Here is a 20,282-nt window from a genome sequence, read left to right on the forward strand (position 1 = left end):
TACTGTCTTGAGCCATGATGAATGCAAAAATCAAATCTAAATCCAAATCCAGAATAAGTATAATAACTAATCTGCATCACAGGAACTCTCCATGACAAAAGAAGTAAAATAAAAAAATCATCAACTGATGCCCAAATATATCATTGTACAATATTACAGGTTCAGACATATTACTTTTGGGGAAAATGTCTTCATATACTGGTGAAGGGGATTTTGTATTGCTGTATTTGCGAATGGCATCCATATTGTTCACCATAGCCACATAATTCGTTAGGTAAGTTCTGAAGATATTATAGAAGAGAGATAACTGGCACTGAGATCATGTTGTCTTGTATGCCTAATTATTATGAGTGAAGACGTCCTCTGAGCATGTAGCATGGATATTCTTCATGTTCCAAGCCCATTTCAGAAAACTTCATCCCTGCTTCTTCTACCCTTCCAAAATACATATTCTTTGAGATTCCTCATTATTTAAGAAAACTAGCAGCCACTACCTATAAATTCTGACAGATCCTTGTTGAAGGCAATGTGAAACAGTTGTCAAAGTCTACATGATAGCCAAGAAAATTGGACTTCCTGTGGCATTTTTTTTTTTTTTTTTGTACCAGGAGATTCACAAGTGGCCCTGAAAACCATAAAGAAAGAATATCCTCCAATAGGTACAAGGAGTTAATACATGCTTAAAGCTCATTTAAGCATTTCCCTTTCATCAGGGAACCTTTATCATGATAAGTGGCTCTAGGTGTCTTTAGGGAGAGGCAGGAGGATGTTTCTTTGAATCTTCTTCAATTTCAATGGACTATCAGTGGGAGTTAGTGTTTGGACTGCCAACATACTCTTTCTACCAGTTCTTTAATTTTCACATGAGAGAGACATAAAAGCTGTGAATTCGACTGATAGTCTTAATTTTACTATCTCGAAGACCACATTTTATTTTTTACCCAGCTCAGTTCCTGCAACAACAAAAGATGAGAGATTCTTTTATCTTGATCCTAGAGACTCCCTGGATTTCAGTCAGTGCTATGAGCCTAGAATTCAAGGATTTTGACTTGTCATTCTCTTTCTTTAAGCTGCCCATTGATGTTTGAAGCAGCTGCCCCTTTTCTAAGTCCATAAATTCCTCATGTACATCCTACTGTTCTGTGGTAAGAGCAACTCAATTCACATAAGTGATGCCTGTACTGTGCACTGGATGCCAGGTGACCACAAGCAATGATTTGATTAGCTTTTTCACTGCTGAAGATTTCTCATATTGGCATTTAAGCAAGGTTTTGAATAGTTTCTGATCCAGATATTCCAGGAAACAATTGATGGTCCCCATATTCCCTTGCAGGTATCTATCAATGCACCATATTCCTTGGTAACAGTTTCTCTCTTGGTTATGGATGTTGATTGTGAGCAGCAAAAACAGCTCTAGCTAATCAAAGGAGAAAATTGATTTGTTGAAAGAATGTTGGATAGCTCGCACAATTAGCTGGCAGGATGGAAGACCTGCTAGGAAAATGGGCAGAAAACAACAGAAGCTTTGTGGGAGGAACTACAGCCAAGATGATGCTGAAGAAATGCACTTGTTTGGATGCCCCTTATGTGCCACTGGTGCCAGAGTACAGGTCTGCTGCAGGATACTACCACTGCTACCCACACCAGAAAGTGATAGATGATAAATCCAAAGGGCATAAATGCAGTTTAAATCACTGGTAAGCAAGAAAAAGAATGCAGATCAAGCAGAAGAGAAACTAAAGCCTGTCTCTGTTGGTGATACATAAGAATGTAACAGAGGCATTCATTATTTGATATTAAGAGGGAAGGGATATTAAGAGACATTTGATTAATGTGCCATCTTCATTTAATATCTTCCATTATGCTCAATTATCAGTTGTATGACCTTGAGAAAGTCACTTATCCTCCCTGTAACTGGTTCATTATCTCTAAAATGAAGATAATAATATCTACCTCATGAGGATGTTGTGAGGAAAAAATGAGTAACACACACAAAACAGATATAGTGGTACCCAGAATAAAACATGCACTTTTGTGTGTTAGTTAGCTAGTAGTAGTAGCAGAGAGATAAAACCTCTTTAAGTGTGAAGAAAATAAATACAAATATGTAAATCAAAAGAAAAGAGACCATGTATACAATTGCTACTAGAATTAATTTAAAATCTGCTATCAGAACAAACTGGTAAATTAGATGTCTTTCACTTTTCATCTTATGTTGAACAATTAAGTCATAATATTTAAATAGATACTTAAATGGATATTTTTTTCTGAGCTGATACTTGTCTTCAGATGGAATTTTCTTTATAAAAATTAACATGCTGGAAATAGAAAATTTACTTAAGCATACCTAATAGGAACAAAGTCAACAATACTCTTGATGCTAAAATATTAATGGCTGCTGCTGCTACTAAGTCACTTCAGTTGTGTCCAACTCTGTGTGACCCCATAGACGGCAGACTACCAGGCTCCCCTGTCCCTGGGATTCTCCAGGCAAGAACACTGGAGTGGGTTGCCAGTTCCTTCTCCAGTGCATGGAAGTGAAAAGTGAAAGTGAAGTCGCTCAGTCGTGTCCGACTCTTCGCACCCCATGGACTGCAGCCCACCAGGCTCCTCCGTCCATGGGATTAAGCAAGATGCCACTATTACTACTTCTTGAGTTCCTAGGTAATATAATTATACAAAGCAATACATGTAAGACATATTACAATGGTAGGAAAAAATTACTCTTGCAAAAAACACAAGGGAATTAATGGAACAAACAAATTCTTTAAATTAGGCCTAATAAAATAGTTCTAAAAGGTAATTGAGTATATCAATAAAGTAAAATTGATGGCTTTCCCATTCATATGCACAAGATACAACTACTAGAAAATACAGTGAAAATATATAATATAAAGATAGCATGTAAAATAAAGGACAAATTCCATTCACAGTGGTAGCAAAACCCTTCAAGATTTCTGTGGATTTATCTGATAAGGATGCATAAAACTTAAGTGGAGAGAAAAAAAAATGTTTTTCTAAAGACGTGAACTATATTCCTGAATGTGAAGTTTCTATCCTAATTCTTAATTTTTCTTGTTAATTCTCCTCTAAGACAGTTAATATTTGTTAAGTCAAATTCATTTTGTTATTTTAACTTGTCTGATTCCAAATTGTTTTTCATTTGTTTGTTGTTGCTGTTTGCTTTGCTTTATTTTTGCTTTTTTTGTTAAATAACTTTTCTCAAATAAAGATATTGCTGACATATTTGTTGAAATATTTCTTTGTTGGATGGGATTCTTTCATTTATTGAAATATGCTAACATCTCTGGCCTTCACTTAGTAACTGCTAGTGGCACACGGTCAGTCATTGTGACACCGTAAAATACCCTCACAACTCCCAGTATTCCCTAGTGATATGGAGCAACTTAATATTGAGAATTAGTGGTCTGGAAAATATCAAATCATACTATAAAGCAAAACCAGCAAAACATTGTAGTATATACAGAGAAATAGGAAAATATGTCAGTAAAACAGAAGTATGAAATAGATTTATGTGCATATACAAATTTTCCTTATCATGATCATGATCTTTGAAATCATTGAGGAAAGATAAATTATACTGATTATGTTATAAATCTAACACACACTGATGTACACACACACAAGCAGTTTCCAGATAGATTGAAACGTGAAATAAAAAGGAAAGTAAATGAATTTCTGGGAGGATTGTAGGGGATTATTTCTATATTGACAAAGTATTGATAAACAAATAGCTTCCTTAGGAAGGGAAAAATTAGAAATCTATATCAGTTTTGCCTACAAAATATTTAAAACTTCTGTAAAGTGACAGACATCATAAAAAATTTAAAAATAAGTGAGAGCAGAGAAGAAAAATTAACAAACAAGTAATACTCACAAAATAAAGTATTTCTATTCAATGATAGGTTGAAAATAAATTAATTTGGTATGAATGGCATCTTTACAATGTTGAACTTTCAATCCAATGTATCATTCTAATGAAAAATGTTTTGTATACATTTTTGTAATATCAACAAACTTGCCTCAATTAAAGACCAGTTCTGATGGTTAAAAATGTCCCTTCAATATTGGACAAAAATAAAAATAGAAAGTAAGAGACAAAGGTGAGGAAGGATGATAGGAAGGAAGGAAAGAGGAAAGAAGGAAGGGTCTAGTTAGTCATAATCTGGTGAGATGTGTGAATTTCAAGGATTAAAAAAAATACTAATTTATAAGAAATGGAAGATCCGGCAGGAAAAAGATAATAGCAGCATGGACTCAGCTGAATTCAAGGACTCCATTAATTAGCTGGATATATATTTGACATCTATAGACTGCTTCAACCAACAAACCCAAAATACTCATTCTTCTCATATGGAACATTCACCAAGCTATACCATGTTCTGGGTCATAAAACAGTTTTAACAAATTTGAAAGACTAGAGTTGATACAGTGTCTGTTCTCAGACCACAGTGGAGGATAAACCAGAAATCAGTGATAGAAAGATAACTGTAAAATGCCCAAGTAAGTGGAGATTAAACAAAACATTTCTAAATAACACATATGTCAAAGAAAACATTCTCAAGGGAAATTTTTAAATATTTTTAATTAAATGAAAATACAACTTATCAAAATTTTCCATTTATAATGAAAGCAGTGCTTAGAGGGAAATATATTTCATTGAATTACTATTTTAGAAAAGAGAAAATAAATAAATTTTAAAAATTATATTTCTAGCTTGTGAAGCTAGAAAAAGAAGGGCAAACTAAATCTGAAGTAAGCAGGAGAAAAATAAATAATTAGAACAGAAATCAGCAAAATTGAAAACAAAATCAATAGAGAAAACTAATGAAACTAAAATCTGGTTCTTTGGAAAGATTAATAAAAATTAAAAAAAAAAATACCTCTAGCAGGCTAAGAAAATAAGAGAGGATAAAAAGTACAGTATCCGAAATGAAAGCAGACACATCACTAGAGATCCTGTGGACATTAAAAGAAAGATTGTTTTTGTTCAGTCGCCTAGTCATATCCAGAATCTGACTCTTTGTCACCCCATGGACTGCAGCACGCCAGGCCTTCCTGTCCCTCATCATCTCCAAAGTTTGCCCAAATTCATTTTGATTGCATGGGTGATGCCATCCAGCCATCTCAGCCTCCAACACCATCTTCTCCTTCTGCCTTCAATCTTTCCTAGCGTCAGGGACTTCGCCAATGAGTCAGCTGTTCACATCGGATGACCAGAATACTGGAGTCTCAGCTTCATGGGTCACTGCCTGTGGTGAAGAGGCTTGCATAACTGGATAAAGTTATGAGACATGTCACGTAGGGCCATCCAAAATGGATGGGGCATAGTGGAGAGTTCTGACAAAGTGTGATCCACTGGAGAAGGAAATGACAAACCACCCCAGTATACTTGCTGTGAGAACTTCATGAACTGTATAAAAGGACAAAAAAAGAAGGCTAAAGGAATACAGTGAACAACTCTGTCTACAAATATGATAACCTAGATGGAATGGACAAATTCCTTGAAAGATCCAACTTTTCATCCAAGAAGAAACAATCTGAGTTGGTCTAAATCTATTACAGAAGTTGAATTAATAATTAATAACCTTCCATAAAGCATCACACCAGTGAATTCTACCAAACATTTAAGGAAGAATTTGTACCAGTTGTCTAAAATCATTTTCAGATGATAGAACAGATGGAGTACAATCTAGCTCATTCTTTAAGGCCAGAAATACACTAATATCAAAATCAGACAAAGGCATTATTAATGTAATCAATTACATCAATAAACAAAAAAAAACACATGGCTTTTTCATTAGGTGTAGGAAAGCATTTGGTAAAATCCAACACCGATTCATGATAAAAACTCATCAGACTAGGGACAGAGGATAATATCCCCAACTTGATAAGTACTCTCAATCGAAAACCTACAGCTAGTATCAAATATTTCCCTCTGTATGGCACAAGGCAAGGATATTTGCCCTAACCAACCCTTTTTCATCATTCTACTGGAAGTACTAGCTAATGAAATAAGAAAAGGAAATAAGAGATATACAGCATGGGAAAGAAGAAATAAAACTGCCTTTGTTCATAAAAGACAGTTGTTCAGAAAATCCAAATAAGTGGACAGCAAAAATGATGGAATTAATATGTGATTATAACAAGATGGTAGGATACAAGGTAACAAATGAACCTCTTTCACATAAAACCTGGGCACCTCTCAGTTGGCTGCTTCTACACAGACTCCTGGGTGATTGGGCTTCTTATACTAAGAACAGACCTCTGTTCTCTAGAAATTTAGAGGCAACTGATCAGTGCTTATATCTCCCTTTGTGAGGGTTGCCTGTATCGCAGGGAGGGAGTCAGAAGCACAGAAGCTTCCCGAGTCATGAAATTTTGCACAGATATAAATTTTGAGATTGAAAGAAATTCTAGAAGAATTGTTTTCATTAAGGGACTGAGCAAGTTTATATTAGAGTCATGGATGAACAAATCCTAGTCCAAGAACTCCTGGGAGACTTTGAGGTTTTACCTCAGAGACCGTGGTGGTTTTGTTCATGAACCTTGTGAGTTTTCTAAACTGATCCTCACATTCACAGAAACCGTTTTCTCATTTTATGCAGAGCCTTCTGACTGAGCCGGGTCCAAGTCTGGCCCCTTCTGTGATTATTTCCAACCCTCTGGTAAGCACCAGACCTCCCTATGCACAGATGGAGATTCCATGACCATGCTGGAACACTGAAGAACAGCCAAAGGCTTTATTTCATAGTTATTTGTATGGTTTCTTCACACTGCAGAAAGGCAAGAATGAGGTTTGTTAGAGATTACTGTGATCTAGCAAATGAGGCCCAGACCAGTATTAATGGTAAATCTGGGAGTGGAACATGGGTCTTTGGTTTCACAGTCTAATTCATTATGTAGTTGTTGAAATCTTTCCTACTTAAAGCTAATATATTATTGATATCCTCCTAGTATTCACAGAAGAGAGAGAATGAAGGGGTTGTTAAAAAATTGTAATCTGAACTTTGAAAGTTTTCTTATAATGAATGGGCTATTTTCTTTCTGGGTTCAGTTTCAAAATGTAAACAAAATGACTACTACAATTGCAAAGTATTACTCGTACAGTAAGCACTGTGCTTAATTTTTTTTTTCCTGAACTTTTAGCAGAACAATTTAAATACATAGTAAGATTGTTGTTCTTTTCAAATAAACTTAAAAAAAATATGTTTTAGAGGAAAAAGACAATTTTTTTAAAGGAATAGTAATACCATTTATTATTTTTTTGTCTTTCTGAACTAAAACTGCAGATGAAAGTAAGCTTTCCTAGAATAAGCTTAGCTTGGAAAATAACCATCTGTACTCAGGGACTCAATCTATTCCCAGAGGATCATCTATTGGCAGTAAGGTTAATACTTGATTTCAGGTTGCTTGCCTCTTTTAATTCAAATGCAAAGTCTAGTCATAATGAAGATTCAAACAATATTTTAAATTCTGTATAAGTGCATGAATTTCATCCAACATGAATTAAGAGTTTTAACTTGTTTTTTAAAAATAATAACAGGGAATGTGTTAACTTGACACTTTCTGATTACAAAACGTATGTCCTTATAAAATCTTCTAACTAATTCAACCAGCTAGGGTAGTCTTCTGCAGTAAACCTTTTGTTCTTCAAAATGCTTCTCTGCCAACCGAATCTCATGTTTCCTTCTTTACAGATAGGAAGTCCTTTACATTTCAATTGCAATTCCTTTTACCTTGGATAGGAGACAAAATCTAGTTCAATTTCTGGCTAGTTCCTACATCTCCACTTTGTGATTATATTTTCATTTGTTAACAATTCCATATATTTACTGGTGATTTTCCCATCAAACCTTTGTAATTTCTCTCCCTTTTCAGCTTCTAGTACAACAGGACAATTATAAAATTTGTGCACCAGACCTTCACAGTGAAGACACCATTTAGCTTCGCTACAGATGTGTCAAATAGTTCCATCATGTGCAGTGCCACGGTGGGAATCATGCCTGATGCCATGAAAGCTGAGGCCTGCAACATATTCTCATTCACTTGCCTTTTAAAAAGTGAGAATTCCTGAGTTGTTATAACTTTGTTGGTAAATTCATTCCCATCTTAAATTCCTTACTAAGTGCCTTTGTGCATGTGTGCTGAGCCACTTCAGTAGCTGAAACGGTAAAGTGCCTTCAGTTCAATTCAGTTCAGTCACTCAGTCGTATCTGATGCTTTGTGATCCCATGAATCGCAGCTCACCAGGCCTCCCTGTCCATCACCAAGTCCCAGAGTCACTCAAACTCACGTCCATCGAGTCGGTGATGCCATCCAGCCATCTCATCCTCTGTCATCCTCTTCTCCTCCTGCCCCCAATCCCTCCCAGCATCAGGGTCTTTTCCAATGAGTCAACTCTTCGCATGAGGTGGCCAAAGTACTGGAGTTTCAGCTTTACCATCAGTCCTTCCAATGAACACCCAAGACTGATCTCCTTTAGGATGGACTGTTGGATCTCCTTGCAGTCCGAGGGACTCTGTCAGGTAACCTCAAAAAACCTTCCTGCTCTTGGCAGTGCCTGCAGCTTTCATCAGATCAGATCAGATCAGTTGCTTAGTCGTGTCTGACTCTTTTCGACCCCATGAATCGCAGAACCTCAGGCCTCCCTGTCCATCACCAACTCCGGGAGTTCACTCAGACTTACGTACATCGAGTCAGTGATGCCATCCAGCCATCTCATCCTCTGTCGTCCCCTTCTCCTCCTGCCCCCAATCCCTCCCAGCATCAGAGTCTTTTCCAATGAATCAACTCTTCGCAGGAGGTGGCCAAAATACTGGAGTTTCAGCTTTAGCATCATTTCTTCCAAAGAAATCCCAGGGCTGATCTCCTTCAGAATCGACTGGTTGGATCTCCTTGCAGTCCAAGGGACTCTCAAGAGTCTTCTCCAACACCACAGTTCAAAACCATCAATTCTTCAGCACTCAGCCTTCTTCATAGTCCAACTCGCATATCCATACATGACCACTGGAAAAACCATAGTCTTGACTAGACAGACCTTTGTTGGCAAAGTAATGTCTCTGCTTTTGAATATGCTATCTAGGTTGGTCATAACTTTCCTTCCAAGGAGTAAGCGTCTTTTAGTTTCATGGCTGCAGTCACTATCTGTAGTGATTTTGGAGCCCAGAAAAATAAAGTCTTACACTGTTTCCACTGTTTCCCCATCTATTTCCCATGAAGTGGTGGGAATGGATGCCACAATCTTCGTTTTCTGAATGTTGAGCTTTAAGCCAACTTTTTCACTCTCCACTTTCACTTTCATCAAGAGGCTATTTAGCTCTTCTTCACTTTCTGCCATAAGGGTGGTGTCATCTGCATATCTGAGGTTATTGATATTTCTCCTGATAATCTTGATTCCAGCTTGTGTTTCTTCCAGCCCAGCGTTTCTCGTGATGTACTCTGCATATAAGTTAAATAAACAGGGTGACAATATACAGCCTTGACTAACTCCTTTTCCTATTTGGAATCAGTCTTTTGTTCCATGTCCAGTTCTAACTGTTGCTTCCTGACCTGCATACAAATTTCTCAAGCAGCTTTCATACGGTCCTTAAAAAAAAAAAATGTTTTGCTCACATTTGCCTCAATGTCATCTACTTCATTTTCTTCAGAAAGTTTGAATATTGTAATCAATCTCTGGTGCTTTACTCTAGATTCCTTAATTATACTTTTTCTAGCCAGTTTAATGTTCCACTCATAAAGTAGAATCTACTTTCCTTTCCAGCTGCTTCACAAAGCCTCACCTTCTCCCTGCTTTAGCTCACTGACCTTGCAGCAGCCAGCCTACTGTCTGTAACAATGCCCACCCGTAGCTCATAGAACCTCCCCTTGGATCAACTGGTGGCATCCTTCTCTGTCCATGACCAGTTGTTAGTCTGTCCTCCTGCTCCACCATGATCTAAGGCAGATCCCCTTTCCCTGCTTGGTCATGTCTACATAGGTGCTACAGCCTCTTTCAGATTCAATACATGATCCGTCCTGGAGAATGTTCTATGTGCCCTTGAGAAGAATGTCTGTTCTATTGCTTTTGGATGGAATGTTTGGTATATGTCTGTTAGACATCTGGTCTAGTGTGTAGTTTAAGTCCATTCCTTTGTTTCTTTCTTCTTCCCTTGCTCTCTTCTTTTGTGATATGATGATTTTCTGTAGTGGCATGCTTAGATTCCCTTCTCTATATCTTTCGTGTATTTACATAGGTTTTTGCTTTGTGATTATGATGAGGCTTACAAAAAATATCTCATATTTATAACAGTTTATTTTAAGCTTTAACAACTTAGCTTTAAATGCAAAATAAAGCTTTACACTTTTACTATCCCACCCATGCACACATGGATTTTATAATTTTGATGCTAAAATTTGCATCTTTTATCTTGTGTATCCATTATCAAGTTATTGTAGTTATAGTTATTTTTAATACTTTAACTTTTATATGAAGTGGTGATTAATGTATTCCATTAATATTTTAATCAGAGTTCAGCTTATTTTCACAGGAAAATAACTGACATATTAGAACACAATTAAATCATGTAATTGTCCAGCTTTTACCTGCATTTGTTATATAGATCATTTATACATTTTATTAAGTTATTTTGCAATATTAAAAGACTGTGATTTCTGATCAATATTTATTGAAATCCTAAGTATTACTGCTCTATACTCAATGATATGCCCTAAACATTACTTTATATTTAACTTGAAACCTTTATAAGGTATTTCTTTAACTTAAGAAAAAATTTTATAATAAAGTATGGTTGAGTACTCAGCTGTAAAGTTGAGATATCGACAATACCATTGAAATTATAATAATGGACTGAATATGAGATTCCAAAAGAAGATAATGTTTCATCCTGAATCACCTGTAGCAACTTGTGTTTGCAGGGCACTTTCTCAGGTTGGATTTACACTCTGTGACTCAGGATTCTTGATAAAGATAACTTCCCAATGTGGGAGAAATATTTTTAACAAAACAAAACATAACAAAACATTTCTAATAATATGTTCTGACAAACTGAGTTAACTGAATTCCATGCCTCATCTTTTTCTCTAATCAAATTTAGATTCATTCTTTGTAGAATCCTAGACTATATTTAAGTATTTTTCCAGATCATGTATAGGTCTTGCATTCCAAGGTCATAGAGAAGTTGGCCCAAGTGCTGATACTATCTTTTAGCAAGCTTATGAGTTCAGGAAAGTTATATAACTTCAAAATCTGCTTTTCCTCATGTACATATATGGAGATAATAGATTATAGTACCTGTCTCACAGAATTTCTCCCACATTGGGAAGTTATCTTTATCAAGAATCCTGCGTCACAGAGTGTAAATCCAACCTGGGAAAGTGCCCTGCAAACACAAATTGCTACAGGTGATTCAGGATGTAACATTATCTTCTTTTGGAATCTCATATTCAGTCCATTATTATAATTTCAATGGTATTGTCGATATCTCAACTTTACAGCTGAATATCTCAACCATACTTTATTATAAAAAATTTTCTTAAGTTAAAGATTTCTTTTAAAGGTTTCAAGTTAAATATAAAGTCAATGTTTAGGGCATATCATTGAGTATAGGGCAGTAATACTTAGGATTTCAATAAATATTGATCAGAAATAATTTTAATATTGCAAAATGACTTAACAAGAAATTGCATATAAATGTTTATCTCATGCCTGATAAGTAAAAAATGATTAAGGATTAGCTATTATATTATTTATTTATTTAACAATACTCCTTCCTCCAGTGGTTTTCAGAGACATTGGAAATAAAATCAACTGGATTCACATGCTTAGAATTCAGAGCATTCCACTGTATGCTCATGTCTACACAAGCTACTGATAGAACTGGATCCCAAAGTTGGAATTCACAATGGAAGATCTGCTTTTCTGTGTATATGACAAGGTACACAAATGTATTTTCGCAGGCATACCTTCCAGCTGCATTTACCTTCTGTAATACAGATACAAATTAATTTAGATTTTGTTGCAAGATAAACTGCATAGGCAGCATGATTTGGAGCAATGGCAGTGGATGACTTTTGGGAAAGCTGAGACATTATTTTGCCAACAAAGGTCCGTCTAATGAAGGCTGTGGTTTTTCCAGTGCTAAAGCTGAAACTCCAGTACTTTGGCCACCTCATGCGAAGAGTTGAGTCATTGCAAAAGACTCTGATGCTGGGAGGGATTGGGGGCAGGAGGAGAAGGGGACGACAGAGGATGAGATGGCTGGATGGCATCACCGACTCGATGGACGTGAGTCTGAGTGAACTCCAGGAGTTGGTGATGGACAGGGAGGCCTGGCGTGCTGCGATTCATGGGGTCGCAAAGAGTCAGACACGACTGAGTGACTGAACTGAACTGAACTGAAGTCAAGTGAAATGTATTTCATTATGGGTTCATTCTTGAGATGTAAACTGCATTTTAGGAAGACAGTCTGAATGAATTAACTTCTGCACTTGCCTCTTTTAATTATCTTTCAAGGCAGGCCCAGGTGAGAATATCAAAAAGGAAGTATCCATCCTATGAGTACACCCTGTGTCATACTCTTGGCTGTATAAAGATATTTGTTCTTGAAAGGATAATTAAACTGGCCTTATCCAATGTCTCTTGTACATTACATGTGTGCATTTTTACAAAGGGAAAATAAAACCTGACTGCTAAGCATAATTATAAATGGTAATAGTTACATTTTCATCATATTTATGCAATAAATCATCTGTCAAACCTAGAGTTTGGAATTTGTAGTGTTGCTTCCCTCTTGTACTGATATAATTTATTTTGCTCCTCTGCTAATGAGGCTGGCTTTAGATAGCCGTGAGCACCAGTCTCAAATAAAAATTAAAAGTCAGTATATTACATTTCTCCTTCTGTTCCTTCTGCATATTACATTGCTCCATAAGCTCATTGATTCTGGAATTCTATCTCTCCTTTGGCACAATTTTCCTCTGTGGTATGATGCTATGAATATTTATGGCACAATAAAAATAATATAATAATAAGCATTTTTCTAAACTTGTGCTGCATATATCTTCAGACAGGCACTGGGAGGGCTATACCTGTTACCTCCCACTAGAGAAGATCTTTATGTCCTGTGAAATAGCTGGCTGTCCCAAAGACCTTCACTTCCACGTGAGTTAAATGGCTTCTGTGCTGACAAATTCCAAGAGGAATTTTTGTTCTTCCATATATAGTTTAGGCTCTCATCATCTCTGAAACATTGCCAGATTTTCCTTACATTGAATAGGCTTCAATTGATATCCTTATTCATCCTTCCTGTGTCAACCACTACAATTCATGCTTTTATAGCCACCTTAAATCTTTAGTCTGTAAAATTCCAGGGTCCAGAATACTCTGAGCAGACTATTATCTTGCTCAGTGAAGCGGGACTGCTTTCCCCTCACTCCTCCTCCATCACCTTAACTGAAGGGATTTCTTTTCATTTATAAATTTAACTCAGATTGTTTTCTTTTTTCAAATATTTGCCAAACTCTCTCATTCCAGCCAATTTCCCCAGCTTGATATCTGCTGAGCTGTACACAGTGTTCCTAATTCTGTGACTTTGGATTTTGCCCCATGTCAGTCTCCCATTTATCCTCTGCAGTCATTCTTCTTATCTGTGTAATTAAGATAGTTAGAATTCATTCCATTTCCCATTAATAATTACCAGAAAAAGAGGTTTTTAAGCTTTGTTAACTGTTAAAGAAATTCCGAGGCTCATATCATATGAACATTCTGATATTTTATTGTAAAACTTATGGGAATTATTTTAAAGCTATAAGATACCTCCAAAAACTTTCTTCAACATTTGGGATATGTGTGTGTATGTGTGTGTTTATATATCTGTAAGAGAAAAGAGACAGAGACAGAAACAAAAACACAGACAGAAAATGCCCTTTACTACGTTTTCATATGGAAACATTTTTGGGAGACAGTTATCCATGAGTTTCTCACATTTCTGCACATCTTCTGAGTAGAGGCCTAGGCATTTGTTCTGGACTACTATTTCGAGGATGTTAGATTAGCAAACGGCATCAGGAGATAGATAGTTTCTCCCCCTGGACCAAAGGGCAGTTTTATTTTTTGTTCTGTGTTTTGTTTCAGGCTTCCCAGATAACTCGGTTGGTAATGAATCCACCTGCAATGCAGGAAACCCTGGTTTGATTTCTGGGTTTGTAAGACCCACTGGAGAAGGGACAGGCTACCCACTCCAGTATTCTTGGGCTTCCCTGGTGGCTCAACTGGTAAAGAATCTGCCTGCAATATGGGAGACCTGGGTTCAATCCCTGGGATGGGAAGATCCCCTGGAGAAGGAAAAGGCTACCCACTCCAGTATTCTGGCCTGGAGAATTCCATGGACTATACAGTCCGAGTTGGACATGACTGAGAGACTCACTCACTTGTTTCATTGTTTTTGTTGTTCTTATTTGTTTATGTTGCTGTCCACTGTAATGAAAACATGTTTGTCTTTGGGTAAAAAGAAGGCATGTTTTCTACCTATTACAGAGGATTTGGTTTCTGTAACTCATGTTTTGTCTCATACTGTAACCATGTGCAAGATGTCAACTGAATCTCTTCGTGCTGCACTATGGGAATTGGAACTTGGGGAACCTGTGAAAACACTGACACTCTTGCTATTACTGTCACTGGAAATAAAGTCCTTTATCTCTTATCCCAGGGGGTTGTTTTTTAACTTATTTACCTTTTATGTTCTCTGAAAATCTATAACAGAGAGTAAGTTGCTAGTCAAGTAAAACCTCAAACCCCTCATGATTCTGATGGATGAGAGGCTGGCAGAGATATGGCTTTCTGCAGGAATAAAGATAAAGGTCTCGGGGGCTGGTTAAAAAGAGAAGAGGAAAGTTCATGTATGATCAAGTGGGTATAAAAAATCCTCCATTTTATTTCCTCTTAATTAACAGGAATTGTGGAGATGTTTTCAGGTCGAGCACTAGGAAGTAAATGTAAACACAACCTCAAATGATGCCCAAGGTATCGCTTACTCTCTTCTAAGAGCAAAAACTGAAGTTTCTCAGCTGGATCATCCTCAGGCAGAAATTTCTACCACCATTTGTTCAAAAGAAATGGACTGAAGAGACTTCATTACCACAGAGGGTAAAAGCAGACAAACCGTAGAATTTTGGTTAGTTTGGCTGAGGAGATGAGACATCGGGATATAATGCTTGACTTTGGGCGTGTAATGACTATTAAGGCAGAATGGCTATAAAAGGGTTGCTTATGGCTTAATCCTTTCTGCAATCTAGCAGGCCAACACTAGATACTTTCAGAGATCACAATAAATGGTCTCAGGGTTTTGTGCATTGGGCCTTTGCTACCATGAGGGGAATTCCTGGTGAGAAAGAAAATTCTTTTGGGAAACCATAGATGCAGCATTGACAAAGATTTGGGCTCTTATTGCCCTGGGTGAGCTTTACAATGCTGATGAAAGTGACTCACTAATAAATAAGAGATGGACTCAAAGAAACCTGGTAAGTTTGCTCAGCAAGGATGCCACTTTAGAAAACTCCCTTAGGCCTTACATTGAAACTGGGCAAGAACTTAAGTTGTTATTTTCATAGTTCAATTTCAGATGTTCTCGATTAAGGTAAAATCAAAAAAGTTTCCTCCGTATATGTAACATCCAAATCAGCCAAGTAGAATAAATCTCACAGCCTCAACCAAGCAATGTGACTATGGCAATTGAATCAAAGTTTCCCCAAAGCTAAAATAGTTGGTGTCAGTAGTTATAATCTTGGTCTCTTTTATGACTTTGGGTGGACAGAAAACATTGAAGCTTCATTTGGTTGAGCTGTATGTGGGCACCACTCTGCTCACAACTGAAAGTAAACATGACTTGACTTTTGATTACCCCAGGCTCTCTGATTCCTCCCTCCTGATTAACCTGATTTCAACCACTTTAAAGAGAAAGGTGATTTTGGATGAGTTCTAGGTGTCCCCGATTCCATGAAAAACCAAAGGCTATACACATCCATCTAAGTCTACAAGGGAATTTGGAGGAAGGAAGAAATTCAAATGTGTGTAATTCTTTTGGAGAAGAGTGCATGCACACTCAGTTGCCAAGTCATGTCCGACTCTTTGCAACACCACGGACTCCTCTGTTCATGGGACTTTCCAGGCAAGAATACTTGAACCTGAGACTCCTGCATTGGCAAGCAGATTCTTCATCACTGAGCTACCTGGGAAGCCCTTGGAGAAGGGTAACTGAGTCCCAATTCCTCCTGGTTCTATAGTTACAGGGATACCCAGATTCAGGTATTGAGATTTAGACTAGGTACGCATTGGGTAAAGAGAGTTAATATGTCCTTGTGGATGTGGCCCTTTTGATCAATTCAATATACTGTTGTGATTTCTTCTCCTAAGTGTACAATTATATTAATTTATATGTGTTTACTGTGAATACTTATAAAATCCAGAATAGATTCTCCCAATTAGGAAGTATCATATATAGAAAATCACTATGGGACATGTAAATCACTTCCAAGCTCCTCTGCCTATCCACTCCAAGGTTGTCCAACAGAAACAAAATATAATCCAAGGATAACAAGTAGAAATCACAGTCTTAAGGTCTTAAAGACAGCAAGGATGGACAAAATCAAAACAATAATCCTGTGCAGCCAACGAAAAATCATAATGGGAGATGGAGTCTTATGGTGGCTTATTACCAACTGAATCTTGTTATTGCTACTATAGCCCTACAAATAAATTCATTGCACAGACTAATGGTCCTCGGTATGCTTTGTTAAACATTGGCAACACCATCTTTTGCATCCTGCTGTCACCCAAGGATCAAAACCAATGTCCCTTCACTCAGCAAGGCCTTCAATATACATTTACAGTCCTCCCAGTCTTTTGCCTTCAGGGCGTGGCCCAGATAACACTAATATCTCTACCACATGAAGTCTGAATTTTTCACTAAATAGATGACAACCTGTGGGTCAGCAAGTCTGAGGCTTCAGTGTGAACAGCCTTAACTTCAGTGTTACCACATTTCTCCCAGCAAGAGTAGCTGATAAAGTCTAACGAAATTTAGAGGCTAGATAGCCAAGGAGTATCTTGGGATTGTGTGAGAATATATCAAAGCTCTCAAACCCTCTGGCAATGAAGGAAAAACTACTGTCTCTTTGCTACTCCTCACATAGAGATTCAACAATTTATAGAATTCTTTGAATATTATTGGGGCTTCTCTGGTGGCTCAGATGGTAAAGAATCTACCTGCAATGTGGGAGACCTGGGTTTGATCACTGTGTTGGGAAGATCCCCTGGAGAAGGGAAAGGCTATACCTCCAGTGTTCATGCCTGGAGAATTCCATGGACAGAGGAATCTGACAGGCTACAGTCCAGGGGGTTGAAGAGTCCAACGCAACTGAGCAACTGACACTTTGAGTATTAAAGACTATACACAACTCAAGTGGGCATTCTGTTTGTAACATTATATCAGTTAGTTCAAAAACATTCATCCTTTGATGGGACCCAGACCAAAAGGGTGGATTAGAAGCTATCCAGTGAGCCCTGCATGGTCTCTACACAACTGACCTCCGTGACTGATGATATTGCTGATCGGAATCTCCAGCAAAGAGTGGTACCCTCTACCTAGAGATGCCTCATGCAACAGTGACATAGTTAAGTCACAAAGATAATGACAACTTGGTTGAGAACACTGCTTGCCATGATCCCCTACAGTAGACCACACTGGTCAGAGCAAGAGACACAACAGGGCTCTGTAAGTTCTATTAAATTGTCTTTGTCATTTTGTATTTATCCTTTCTGAATGTGAGTAGGGAATAGTTGAGAAAAGATGAAGTTTTAGCTACTGTAATATGACATAGATATTTTATGGCAGTGGAGGAAGAGCATCATTCTGAAACCTGCAGAGGAAACATCTTAGAGTATGGGAGGCATGGATGAGAAAGTGACATTAAGATTTTATTTTTTCTTTCAAGCTATCCCTAGAGTCTTCCTCAAGAAAAGTGCATCGCTCCCAAATTAATGAGCACTTAAATTTAATTGATTTCAGGATCTGTTATCCCCCAGCAAGCAGGTCTGGTACCAACTGATTGCCAAATTTCTTAAAATAACCAAAAAGTCTACCAAAGGGGCAGATAACAGCCCTATTCTCTACAATTCACAGTAAAATTCCTGTCAACACCTTTAGTATCCACTTCACCCTGTGCCAAGCACTGTAGTTCAGTGGTGCTCCAGAGTGTATAAAAGCTGCCCAGCTGATGAGGCAGATGAGCAGGAGACAGTGGGCTCACTGTCCTTAGGCATTACCTTCAAAAACAATAACTAGACTCAGTTTTTCAAATTGAATTGAGAGCCTTAAAGTCTACTAGCTGGGTATGAGGCCACCTTGGAACAGAGTCAACTTATGTACCTGGATGATGTAGGCCAGGGGTCTCCAAGTTCTGTGATCTAATGCCTGATGATCTGAGGTGAAGCTGATGTAATTATAATAGAAATAAAGTTCACAATAAATGTAATGTGCTTGAATCATCCCCTCCACCCCCACGCCCCCGGCCCTTGCCACATCTGTGGAAAAGTTTTCTTCCATGGAACTAGGATTTGGTGCCAAAAACACCGGGGACGGCTGATGTAGACCCCTCTTTAGTGACTCCAGTAGCATTTCTTTTAGGGCACATGTACCCTTAGGACTATATGTCTTGTGTGGAAATTCAAACATTAGCTTTTCTCCCCTAAATGTTGATTATAACCTTAGGAATGGTCATAAAAGACCTCCAAGTTTTTAAGGAAAATTCCCCTAGGATAATGTAGGCCTTGAATGACTGTACCGTCTTCCCAAAATGATGACTTGGGGAGCTCCCTGGATAGGGAACTGACTTATACTTGCACCCACCTTGCAGTCAGCTTTCCCTGCAATGTGTGTTGCCCAGTTAGAAAAAGTGATATAAAATTTGTCTTCAGTATTAGTTGAGGTGATCAAAGATACTGCTGCAGTCCTGGAATGTATTCAGGTTAGTAGTAACTCAGTGACCAAGCTTGTGATAGATGATATTGCCCCTAAATTTGCTCCTTGAGTGCCAAGGTAAAGTCTGTGTAATCTTTAAAACTCCTGCTGTATCTGGACTAAGGCCATGGGACAATTTGAAAAGTCAATGTGGAATTAAAGGAAAAAAAAACACACCTAGATTTCTGAGGTAGATCCAGATGGTTTATGAGATTTGTTCAGCTGGTTGAGGGACAGTTGAGGGTAATAATGCATATTTCCTCATCCAGCTGCTCAGAGTCCTGTTGATATCAGCCTTAATGAAATGTGATATGAGCCAAATTGAACAGATTTAGTCCTAATCTCTATCAGCCAGATTAATCATGTGGCTGACAGAGGGTTGTACTCAGAGGAAAATTTTCCAGATATCAAGACAGTTTTGGATGGAGGGGTAGATACCATTAGAAGACTAGTCTCCATAGGTCTTGAATGTTTATTGCTCAGTATGACAAAGATAGCTTTTCCCCTGGAGGCAAAGAGCAGACAGGTTTACTGCCCATTATAAAAGATTCAGTTTCCCTAAGGTTGGAACCCCACTCCTGTATACAAACCACTGTGTGTGTGTATGTGCAGGCACTTGGCTCAGTCGGCATTGTCTTATGGGGCACCAGCACAAATACTGACAACTGCTACTCCTATGAGTAATAAACACCTTTTCTTCTGAAGTCTCCTGTCTTCTGCCAGCAACCATGAACTGTAGCATGCTAACTTGGCACACAGGTAGAGTAACATCTCAGAACCTTCTATGTTTTTGTCATGTATAAAATTACTAACATATACTAATTAGGATTTCACTTACATTACAGAGAGTGGGAGAAAAAAACCCTTAGGCTACAGATCTTGTAGCTAACATTTTCAAGGCACACTGGGCTTTAATTAAGTGAGCAAATGAATGTGATTAAATAGAAAGCAATTCAGCACTCTCCTGAAAAGAAATTCTGGTTTGTACTAAGAGCACTTATTTTAATATGTTGGAGAAATTGATGAAGAGCATGCCCAATGACACAAATTGTGCTTTGACATTTGTAGATAGTTCTAAGTCTGTGGATTGTTTAATTGAGAACCTTGCTCTAAGTGAATTTCCTCCCTTTCTAGTGAGTATGCTGTTCCCAGGCCAATCTGCTGGCACCTCCTAGGAATGACATAACAGGTTACAATATCCTTTCACAGAATTCTAGGAAATGCAACATACTTGTAATCAGAACA

The 20,282-nt window shown here is 37.7% G+C and overlaps 1 pseudogene; it reads right to left on the reverse strand.

The window, feature by feature from the left end:
• Positions 1-7,640: 7,640 nt before the first annotated feature.
• On the reverse strand, positions 7,641-9,955 carry LOC147365988 (activator of 90 kDa heat shock protein ATPase homolog 2 pseudogene; annotated as a pseudogene).
• Between the last annotated feature and the right edge of the window lie 10,327 nt (positions 9,956-20,282).

The sequence above is a fragment of the Bos grunniens genome, chromosome 9, assembly GCF_055505025.1.
Source record: "Bos grunniens cultivar Pamir isolate PY7600 chromosome 9, Bosgru_T2T1.0, whole genome shotgun sequence".
Taxonomy (NCBI): Eukaryota; Metazoa; Chordata; class Mammalia; order Artiodactyla; family Bovidae; genus Bos; species Bos grunniens.